The sequence below is a fragment of the Agelaius tricolor genome, unplaced genomic scaffold, assembly GCF_023055355.1.
Source record: "Agelaius tricolor isolate 1412-34295 unplaced genomic scaffold, bAgeTri1.0.p SCAF_2, whole genome shotgun sequence".
Classification (NCBI taxonomy): domain Eukaryota; kingdom Metazoa; phylum Chordata; class Aves; order Passeriformes; family Icteridae; genus Agelaius; species Agelaius tricolor.
Window position 1 is genome coordinate 21,349,643 of NW_027269262.1, and position 12,615 is coordinate 21,362,257.

The following is a 12,615-nucleotide window of genomic DNA, read 5'->3' on the forward strand; positions in this document are numbered from 1 at the left end:
CAAGAGGAGTAAGGCTGCTGTTAGCCAAGCTCCCCTGAGGCCTGAGAATAACAGCCCCTAAAAGCCAACAGCATATTCTTGTTTAATTGACATCAGTATATGCCAAAACATATTTAACATCACAATTATTACCAGGATTTGGTAGACAGACGTAAAAGTGGGACTGAATTTCTGAGTCACTGCTGTGGCTCACACCACCCTGTAAGTTCTTCCAGTGCACTGAGTTCAAAACAGCCTGGAAGTGGTGATGGCTCCAGTGCATGGATCTATGTCCCCTATGGCAGACAAACCGTACATTTGCTCCCACACACGTATACAGACAGGAAACTAAATATGCAATTACCCAGCTTGCAAGTGTGACACATGTGCACACATCTTTGAGGACACACCCTTTCAAGCTCCATCCTGTATTTCCCCAAATTTAAGTCAGTTTATTTCCTCCCACAGACACTGATCTTGCCTGCCAAATAAAATTCTGGAAAAAGCCAAGAAATGAGCAGCACTGGTCACTCTGGCTTTTTATGATCCAAAATGTTTTTTACTCAAGTAGTGCTTTATGTAGGTTCATTAGGAAAAAAAATATATATAAAGCCCACCAAAAAAGATGGTAACAGGAACAGAAAAGTAAACATCAACCTTTTTTTTTTCTGGAAGTCAGTTACTCAGAGAGAAAAAAAATAATGCAAAACAGCATTTAAGGGGAAAACAAGTCCAGGGAAGCAGCCCATTCAGTGATGATATTTTACTGTTACAGCTTATTTTAGGACAACTCAGTACTGCTGGAAAGTAGCAGAGATGAGTAACTTGTTTCTTAAGTCATACCAATGATAAATGATTACAAATTTAAACCAAACCAAAGCAACAAACCCAACAAGCTTCTTTTGATTATCTTCCAGCATATGCAGCAAGATTGAGGAGGAGAGAAACTACCTACACACTACAATTACAATATTAGGTACTATATCAGCCTATCAGGAACTTTAGCTACCCCAGTGACTGCCAGAGATAACAACTGACAAAAACATCAGTATCAGGGATACAGAATAAAACAACAATTTTTGGAGTGACACGAAATAGAAATAAAATAAAATAACAATTGTTGGAGTGACACCAAATAGAAATGCCCTTTTTTCACAGAAGCAGCTAGTCAAGTGTTCCAGCAAACCCTGGGCTTTGGCAATATTTGTGCTCTGGTTCCAGTGGGTGCAAACATGGGAGAGGATGAAGGAGGCTGGCCGGAGCCTCAGCCCCTGCCCACAGAGGCCGTGCCCTGCCTGGCTCCCTGCCATGTGCCACAAGCACCTCCAGTGAGCAGACAAGCACCATCATCCCCTTACGTGAAACTAAGTGGCACTGAAGTGTTTTGTTTCATTTTTATTTGGGAAGGTCATGCTAGGCCACTTGAGTTGAACAAGATAGCTGAAATATGTAAAGTGCACAGTTAGAAAATTAACCCCATGATGAATTCATGTAGATGAATTAACTTCTTCTACAGAAGGCTCATGCCAAGGCAAAATGCTACTGAGAGAAAAGTCAATTATAGAGTCTGTGCTACCTTGCAAGCCAGCCCTGTCCCTGACCTCTGCTGCTATAAGGGAACCATTCTCAGTGCAAGAGCTGTAGAGTTACATACACACACAGAGGTTTGAACCATGAGTTTATAAACACAGAGCTGGAGTCTTAGGGTATCATCTTGAGGTCATCCTGCTAAAATCCAGCCCCAAACTCTACCTGCAGTCATGAACCAACATGTGGACTTTCAGATTATTATTGTTGTTATGATGATTATTCTGTATATGACCCAGTATTGGGAGCAGAGGCTGCAAAGTTGAAGACTGTCTGTTAGATGGAGACCAGACTGCAGTGCAACAGTAGGCTCCCCTTTGAAATGAAGGATCCCAGGCACCAACATGACTTTAAAAATGCAGTGTCAATGCAATACTGGATTCTTACCTGCAGGAAAAATTTCTGGAATATAAGAAAATTAGATCTCAAACTTCTCAATCTTTTTGGAAGGCAGGCCCTGAAAATTAAAGTCAACCCTAAACTCCAGGACAGGTGAAACTGAAACTCCAAAGAAAGGCAGGCATAACCCTCTGTTTAGTGTTTCTCCTGCCCTCTGCACCTTGAATATTGTGTGACCTTTACAGAGCAGCTGTCAAACCTACAATCTAAAAAAGTCTAAGCCCCAAATAGCTGTGAGTACTTGTTAGAGCCTAATGATCTTTCCAGATTTTCTAATCTTCATACACACATACGTAAGCAAACACAGTGAATCTAAACTATGTAATTAACTTGCATTCTGTGAAGCTTTTTTTATTTGTTTTAATTTTGCTGCTCATCATTCACCATGCACACATCAATACTAATGAAGCAACAACTTGACCTGTACAAGAGGAAGTGGGTTGTGATTTGCCACCAACAAATTCTCTGTTATCAGAGCGCTGCTCAGCTCAAAACTTTTTGTTGCTTACCCACACAATGTTTTGGAGCACACTGAGGACTGGCTGCTGCCTTGGGAGCAGAGCACCAGGGCCACCTCATGGCCCCAGCCAGGGAGCAAGGCAGTCTGGTGGCAGCCCTGGCTCTGGGCTCCAGGCACCTCCCTGGGGACAGGTCAAGGCTAGGGCAGCACAGGTCAGGAACAGCACTGTCCATGGCCAGGGCAGGAGTGTAACAGACTCTTGTAGAGCAGCAGAAGACCTGGACATGAACTGAAATAGAGGTCATGAGCCACCCCAGGTAAGGCTGCTCTGGGGACTATCAGTCCCAGAATAAAACTGTTTGTAGAGTCAAAACAAGCCACATGAATAAAGGAACCGTCTTCCTGCAGCCTCTTTCAGTAGTTAAAGGCATATAAAGTCACCTGACTTTAAGACCATTTTCAAAACTTTTGAGATTCTGGGGTGAAAAAAGTTACTCAAAACCTTTTCTTCTCCCTCTTCATGTGCTCCTATCTCAAGGCAAAGGCCAAGCAGATAACATCAAACTTACATGGAAATTACTGCAGAAGCATGTAATTAAATGTGACTCTGGATGGGTCCATTTCAAACACCTGGTTTTCCACTGGATGGCATGAAGACCAGAGAGGTATCTGCTCTGCTTGCAGGGCTCATTAGCAACCTGTCTGTCCCTTAGAATTAATACCTTCATGCTGAGTTTTGGGGCTTCACCATGGAGGTTACAGAAGCCTCACCCCAATCTCAGCAGTTTAAGTGCACATAGTAGTTCTCTTTCATCAAGATACAAACCAAATTACTGCTCCATCCTTTTTCTCTATCAAATATATATTTAGCACTATTTTTTTCCCAGCTATACGAAGTTGACTAGCCTATACTTATCTTTCCAAAGGAAAACCTCCTCCAGCCAGCTCAAAATCTGGAAGTTTACGATATGCCAGAGGAAGACAGAAATCATAGCTTCTAAGTATTATGCCACATTAGCTGTAAGGAAAAGAGACTCATTATGGCTATTTTATACAGACCAGCTGCAAAGGCAGCAGCCAGAGCACTTGCTACCACATGGCTATTTCAGGACTGCAGATGCTGGCCTTACAAGCCACAGGAACCAGCTGCAAAAAAGGATCCCCAGGAAAGCAATTTCTCTCTCTTCTCAGTGAGAAGCCCTAACACAGAGACCTAGAAACATCCAGAAAGTTAGCTGTGACATTTCTGCAGAAAGATACTGTTTCCCCTAAACTTCAAAGGACTCTAGGTTTGCACATCAGAAACTGGAGAGCACTTTTTACAGAGTTCAGCATTTTAAACAGAAAGTGGTGGGGCAGATTTTCTGTAAGAAAGAGTGAAAGAGCACTGACCCAGCCTAAACACAGTGCCTGAAAAGGCCCAGGTGACGTGATGGCTGGGGCTAAAAAAAGCTGCAGCCACACGGTAGAAGGGTAAAGGAAAAATGTTTAGAAGCTCAATTTTTCTTTTCCTGACTGCTAGAGAGGATGGGAAAGTCTGTAAAGAAATCTCCCCTAGGTTATTAAAGACTACTATAGTGTTATGCAGGAAAAAAGATATGGAGATAACTGTGAGAGAACTTGAAAGGAACTTTCTCATTAAAAATTTAGGTATTTCGTAGGTATGGGGGTTTTAATGCTTTATTTGGAGCAGGAAAATTTGCGGGGAAATTAGAAGAAAGGAAGCAATGTGTACATATTTAAACTGCTCAGAAAGCAGGGAATCAAGGATGGGAGAGAAACCTCAGGCAGTTTCACTAGAAGGTAATGCCCATCATATACCTCTCTTCTTGAAGGGTGGTGCCAGTCTGCCAGCCTAGCAGAATTAGCTCAATGATCCTTTAACCTTCTCTTTGCTCTCTGGTGCCTCCTACTGAGACATTTTACAGACAATGAAAAATTTTTCCTTCAAGGCTTTGGCACAGTTTGTGGCAAATCATTAGCACAAAAATGCAACCTCTACCCCAATTGCTTCATTTGTTGATCACATGAGGGCACAAAACATTATTTACTGGGTTTGAAAATGACAACTCAACAAGAAATATAAACTTTAAGAAAATGGTTCATTACTTTGTTTTACCTGTGATGGAATTTAGGCACTTTTGCATATCAATACAAAACTTGGTTTTGTTAATTAAAAGACCTTTTTCATACTCAGAGCTCATAAAACATAGCATTCGTTTTTATGACACAAGGTTTCTCTACTTGCTCAAAATTTCAATGGAAAATGAGGTAAGCATTCTTTAAGGGAAAAATAATTTAATACTAGCTATACATTTATGGTACTTAGATGTGAAAATCAAATGAATTTCAACAGCAATTTATGTAACTTGAATCCATGCAGCCCACACACTACATAAAGCACTGTGTCCTCTCAATGATGGGACTGAAGTATCTAATATCTCATTCCTAACTGGAAATGTGAGAATCTTTACAGAGTGCATTTGTGAAATATCTCCTTTACAGATATAACATATTTCTCTGGAAACAAAACCAATCTGACAACTTCCTTTACCATCTGATTAATCCCGAGGCACATTTTAATGCCAAGCTAAAAAGATTCGTTTGCCCCTGTGTTGCTGAGCCCAGTGGGCTGTAGACTACCCCTACTGCTGCAGCCTCTGGGGAAGAGTGTTTGCAGCAGTGTGCTCAGCTTTGAGCCTAAATACCCACCACACAGGCAATGGATAGTCTGACATCACAAATCCACTACTGAGGTTACCAAAGGTACTGAGGAGAGGACCAATCTTCACATATTGATGTCCCTGTATAGCAGGTTGCATAAATTTAACTTTGAACCTCACCAAAAGCTTTCATGTCTTAGTGAGCCTGGCTATGCCTGCAAGACAAACAGGCTGAATGAAAACACTTGAAGGTATTCTCTTGGCAGGTGGGAAAATGTGAAGTTTTAGATGAAGTTCTTAATCGAGACTCTTTGGCTCAATTGGTGGTTCTATGGCCTTCAGGTACATAAATTCTGTGTGTGTGAATATACATACACACACATTCATATACATGAGGGGGTGGGCAGAAAGAGCAGAAACAGCCTAACTCAGTAGCAGATGTGCCAAATCATTAGTTGGGTTTATTGGTGATTCCTCTTACCTGGCTTCTCTCATGTCATCTGCTTTTGAAAAGAGCACCTGATAAGACAAGGCTGAGGTGCAGAGGCCTCTCAGAAGACAGGGACAGTGGCACTGGGAAACCAGGACCTGTCCCAGTACTTTCCACTGGCAGTGACAAAAGGCACACGGCCTGGAGAAAGTGTACAAGAATAAGTGGGGAGCCATCTTTTCCTGTAACATGCATGCACTCTCCAGTGACTCAGCTCAGACAAACTTCCTAAACAACTAATATTTAATAAAAGAGGATATCATTGTCTTCCACAAATTCGTCCCATTTCCCCTTGAACATACAGAAAACATAGGACGTTCATTATAACAAAATAAAATTTTATACATATACAAAAACATAAATCAAAATAACATCCTGTGATAGGCTTTTCTAATGCTTAACAAGAAGTTTCAAACTTGAGCACTGCCAGTTTGATTTGTATTCCCTGTTTCTGCATCAGAAGGGTCACTATGCAATCTAACCCCACTAAGCAATCTAACCTCACTCCCTGTGACATTACAAATATTACACATGGGATCTGCTTCTCTTCCTTCCAGCCTGAAGAGTTGAAGTCTGTTGAGCTGATTTTTCATCCAGAAGTCATTGCATACCTCTGACCTTTTTTCCTTCCAATTTATTATCTCTTTTGGAGGTAGACTTGGTGGAGGATTAAGTGGGAAAGAGAAGTACAGGATGAGAAGCAATATCCTAAGCGTACACAATGTGCCAGGTACAGGTATACTCTGAATTTATGCAGTGGTCCAGGGCTATCTGTTCTGGACTCCACCATTACTGTGCATTGAGCTGACAGAAAAACAAGTGACTGCAACAAAATCCTAGAATCACAGGATGGTTTGAGTTGGAAGGGACCTTATTATCTAGTTCCAACCCCCCTGCCATGGGTAGGGACACCTTTCCCTAGACCAGGTTGCTCAGGGCTCCATCCAGCCTGGCCTTGTCTCTGTGCCATTCCTCAGAAATCTGGGAGGACAAACGATGCCTTACGTGCAAGATGGGAGTTGTTCCCTCCATATACTCCTTCAGCATCACTCCTATCTCTCTACGCAGAATTTCAATGACTGAAGGTCATGAGGACCTTCTGCAACTCTTTACAGCCTGCCTTGGTTATTGCATCCTGAACACCAAGGTATAGACAGCAAAACAATGAAAACAGTAGCTTTTTTACAATACTGGTACTGGTCAATAGTCTGGGTGTCAAACTACTTACTTTCAAGCATCCTCAACCCCAGACATATACAAGAAATCTACTTAAACAGTTCTTGTCTGACCACTTCTAAATTTTTAAGAGTATTGAAGGGTAAGACAGGCTGTGCCAACTTGTGTTCATGCTGGAAGTTGAGTGTTTCTACACAAACAAAGAGGCTTTGACTTAAGGGTTTTATTCCCCTTTCTTTCCATAGACAGCACTTTAGATACTGACTAATGTTTTTTTCCAGTCTAAATACCCCCTATTGTGTGCATCACTGAGGTCTGAATAGAGCCATACAAACAGTGAGTGTTGCCACATTAATTTCTCCGAGATGAATTTGCAAGATGGCTGGTTTATGGTTATCACTGCACACTGTCTTGTTCTAGAAAGTCACAGAGCCAAGAAAATTGAATTTTTAAATATGTATTTTCAACCAGTAATAAAGAAGATGACAAGTTTAAGATTCTAATGAGTGTATGGACCCCTGCAAATGCTAACATCCTACACAGTGAAGTCCTGCTGGGACAGAACCCTGGAAACATGGGCTGTGACAACTCAAAAAATTTGTCATCATTCCATCACTGAGAGAAATTTTATATAGTAGACCTTCACTGTAAGTTAATGAGCTGATTTAAGCTATCTAATCCTCACACAGGAAACTCAGTTCTTGTATCTCAGTCCAACATAGTTAGCCTTCCCTGTCTTGTGGTAAGCCTTAAATCAGCAGGCAGTTTTTTGACCACTAGACAGTGCTGCCCCAATGACAAATGTTTTAATTTTCACACTGATTAATTTGGAAAGGTTTTCTTAAGCAACTTGATGGCAATAGTCTCATGGACACTTCTTCAGGTGCAAGACACAGGAATATGAACACCTCTCTATACACACACCAGAGGATCTCTCCTCTACCTAATCTGTTACAGCTAAAACCCAACAGTTTTTATGACAAGGATGCTGTCTTCCTATGTATTTTCTGTCTTCCTATGTATTTTCCTATGTGGCATTGCTAGTATCAAAGGCATCTTCATGCATACTCTGACTCTACTTTGGACCTTTAAGTTGACTTTCAAAAGCTTACTATCAAAAGTGAAGTGAGATCAAAATTAATGATCTAGCATGTTGCATATTAAAAAGTTTTTGTAAAAACAGAACATTAACAGTTGGGAAAGTCAACAATCATATTGCTGCTGCATCACTTATTAGCCACTATGCTATAGTGGCATAGTACTTCTTATTCCCTTGTTTTTTTCCAGTCATCTGTTAGGTTTGGTCTTATTTTAGCTGCACCATTGCAAAAACAAGGGTCTATCAGAATTTCATGGAGAAGAATTTTCTGAACAAATAAAACTGTTTCTTGTACACCTCTTTCTCCCAGAGGTGGGAGAAAATGGTGCTACCTACCTGAATCAAGACAACTGCAGCAATAGGTGACTTAGGTGACTTCATTGCCATATGGCACAAACTAGACATGGCTACTAATGGCTGTTAAATAAATTAACTTTGTGTCTTAGGGGGTTTGAACAGCAAACCTTTCAGCCTAAGGAAACAAAACAAAAGACTACCTTAATGCATGTGGACACCACTAGGAAATAGCAGGATTCACTTCTTCATACTCTTCTTTAACAGGCCAGACATAAGGGAGTCAAAGTTACTTCCATTTTCATACATAAGGGAATAACCCATAATCAAACTGACAGCAACAGCTTTTGAAGGTATAACTGTATCATTTAAGCAGCAGCTGAAAACCCCTGTTTATTAGATGATACCTGCACTGTCAGTCTCAGATACATTGAGCAGAAACAATTTCTTAGCATTACTCTTTTGCTCATCTTAAGGAAGACATTACAATAGAAACATGGACAGTAGTAACTGTTATATAGCGGTGACTGCTGACCTCACAAGATTGATCACCTCTGTCTTCCCAAGCAAGAGCAGCAGAGACAACACTTAGAATTTGATTGGGCAATACACATTACTTCTAACAGGAAGGTCAGAGATCAACCTTCCCAAAAAAACACAGTGAAAATACACACTCTCCTCTCTGCAACAGAAACAGTGAACATCACTTGTCTTCCAAATCAAAGACATATAAGCCAAGCACTGTCTTTCCATTGCAGTCACCTTCAGGGATGTCTCCTTTCATATCACAGTTATGCAGGTAGCTGCCTAAAGGATAAATCACTGCAGTCCATATGAGGAGTGAGGAGGAAAAGCATTGCATCCTTATTTCCCTCAGTCTCAGTAGCAAAAGAACGGGTGCTGAGACTTTATTAATTATTTATGCAGCTGCCATTAGTTCTTCTGCTCTTTATTCCCCAGATTGAAATACCTCTCTCTCTGGACCAAACTCCATCTTCAATTATTCATTCAATTAGACAATTTGTTTTCTTTTGCTCATTTAAATTCTTTTTTGTTTGAGTTGAACTGCTGGAAGAGCAGTGATTTGTAGATTAGATAATACTGAGTTTGAAAGTGAGCCAAGAGCAATAGGGTGACCTGCAAAGTAAATCATCCAGACTTGGCAAAGAGGATGAGCAAAGAATATTGCAATGCCTGCTACAGGCTTTGCATCATATCATAGCCATGTTAGCCTGATCCATTTGCATAGTGGCACCCCTAACAACTGGATAACTAGCCCAGCTGAAGTACCTGTGCAGTTTGCAGAATTCAGAAGTCACAGTTACCTCTGCATATGCAGCATATAAATCCCAGATAATTACACAAGCAACAAGTAAAATACCCAAAGAAATGTGCCAGACAGTTCCCAGTGCTAAGATTCCAGGTTACAGTTCAGTCTTTCATCTTCAGAAGAAATTTCTTATTTTGCTAAGAAATAAAATTAAAACTGAATCAGCTTTTTTAAAACTAGCTCAACAAGCATGTCCTCATTTCCAACCTGTATTACACATGCAGGGTACTCTAAATTGCCAGAGAAGCTAAATAAAATGAGAGAAGGATTTTAGTTTCATTTTAAGCCCACAAAGTCTCCACATCTTCTCTAGAAATCTCTTTGGGTCTCTGAATTTTATACTGAACCTGTTATGCTGTTAGGGCCTCAGAAACATCATTTATGCATCTTTTTGAGGCTTTGCATGCTATCTTTAAAATAATGAAAGCATAATTTTTTTTAATACTCGGAAATAATTTCTCTCTACCTTTCCTATTCTTTGCATGCAGCCTGAAAAATCTTGTTATTCATATACAAACATTTTGTCTCCTATTTCCACTAAACAAGACATTAAGACAACTAAATGTAGAATGTGAAAGTTGTGAAATGAGAAGGAAAAGCACCAAGAAAGCTAAAGACTGTCATTACAAAGACAGCTGTTATGAAATAGTTAATTATGGAGATACCAGTGGTTCCACCATGCCTAAGGCTGAATCAAAAGGCTTCAAAAAGGTGGATTTATTTACATGAAGTTTTGGAAATTTAAATATGCAATATATAAACAATCCTTCCTATGTTATATATTTTTAAGAAAAAGAACCTGTCTGGAAATGTCATTGTCTTAGAGATTTTGTTTAGTGGCAATTTCTCACCATGCTGGATAGCAAATAAGGCAAAATTTCTGTCTTCTGGCCTACTCTGCATCATCATACTCTACTAAGCAGAAGTTGTTTTCCCACCCAACATGGTCCTGTGGAAACATTGTTTTATGCTAATGAATTCTCTGCCTTAGATCCACTGCACCCTTCAAACATGTATTTTCCAATGCTAAACACTGAGATAAATTGGCCAGATAATGCATATCAACACTCAGATGACACAGAGCTCTTTGTTGACAGAGCATTACTGCTACACCCAGGGATTCAGTATTTGGAGAAGACCAATTACCAGATGAGAGAAGGCTGGTTGAAACTGAAGCTGAGGTAGGTGAAATGATAGTCACATCATCAGCAGCCTTATTTAAAAAAAAAAAAAACCACGTGCAGCTGCTGGCTGACAGCTGGAATAGATCACCCTTCCTTTGTGACTGCCATGAGTATCTCCTGGGGAGAGGAAGGAGGGGGCCAGGGAGGAAGAAGTGCTGGTTGTGTAGAAGACAAAGTCTCACATTCAGTCTGTTAAGTAAATATCCGACACAAACCTCATCCGCAATTCTTTGCTTTGTTTCTTCTATAAAACTGCATGTAGTAATTAAAATCAAATGGGAAAAGCCACACACAAGGCAATCCACTGCACTTCCACCTCAACAAGGTGGGAAGAAAAATCATGACAGATATTAGGTAACCTAGTAGAAGGTAATAAAGAAATATGCAGGGCAACATGCATAGAATACAGAAGAATAAGACAAATTAATTCAAATGCTCACTAAGTGGCTTGCATTCAAATAAAATTATTTGAACCATTAATTCTACAACAAAGCAACATTAGCCAGATATTAAATGCCTAGAGATTTTTATTGGTATAAATCTGATGCAGAAACTTAGTAAAGCCAAAATAGATTTATGTTCTAACACTCATATCTGTTAAATTGCTTCTATTTCACACAGGTTTGGTTCAAATAAATGTGTCTTTAGCTTGTATCCCAGATAAATTTTTATAAATTCTAAGGTGTTACTAATATGGCTACTACTTCAAAGTTACTTTTATGCTAATAACCTATGTAACTAAAACTGCTTTAAGAGATTCAGTGGGAGCACCAGTACATATTAAAGGCTAAGTGTGTAACTATTATGCACTCCCCCACATGACTTGAAAAAGTATTAAAATAGACTCACTTCAAACACCAAAGCACAAGCCCTGTCCATTCTGACAGGACTGATGTATTTTGTGTCACTCTTTGATTATAGCTTAAACACTAGATTAATCACTACCACCTGGAAATTATTTTATTAAAGAGTTTTAAAGGTCTTCATCTAGTATCTTTCACCATTAGGTACTTTATGAAGTTGCATAGATAAAACAGTCCAACCTTATTTGATTACAGCAGAACTCAGCTTTCATAAATAAGGAGAGAGAAAAAACAGAAATAATTTGCTCTAAACCCTCAGCAGAACAGGGGGTATTTCTGAAACTGCTAGTGAAGTCAAGGGGCTGTGATTGCAGTGCATTCATTTAGTTTCACTTGATTTACGATTCTGCCTTTTCTCCTCTCACAGAAGAAGCAGAAGCTCATGCAGTAACTTCTCGGAGTTGCTCAGCCCAAGGCCATCAAGAATAACAGGCCTGGGTTCTTTGTGTCTCGAGGAAACCCTCTATCTAATTTTGAGACTTCTTCCACGTGCAGTGTCCAAGCAGGCTGTATGACTGTTAGTACATCTCTCCCTCCTCAGTGAGCCAGAACCATGTCTACCCTACAGGAGCTCAAGAGTAGCTACTTATTTCAAGCTGCCACTTATGACAGCTTCACAAGAACATGGTGAGGTGAATCAGGAAGGTTCTCCCTCTCCTTGCTTTCCCCTCAGGCAGTAATCCCTTCCTACAGAGAGAAGAGTGTTGGATGCCTCTAACATGCCCACTAAATACTACTGCAGGCAGCACTTTGTTTAACTTCTGCATGCTCTGAGGGTGACTGATGGGCATTTTGCATTGAGAACATGAGAACACTTTGTATTAATTATGATGCTGTCAATTAACCACCGCTATGACTTCAGTGGATATATGCTCAGGACCTTTCATCTGTAAGGACTTCTGTGCTGTGGTTTCAGCTGACCATTAGAACAGCAGTCCCTCCAGAAAACCTCAAAAGACAGTCTCTTCTTCCCTTTTTAATTTCATTCTGTAAATTAAATTCCAGTTATTATGTGCATTGACAATAGCCTTTCTATGCTGCTTGTTTATAGAAGGTGACATTACTCCCTTTGAAAAAACAGGAGGTGGAAT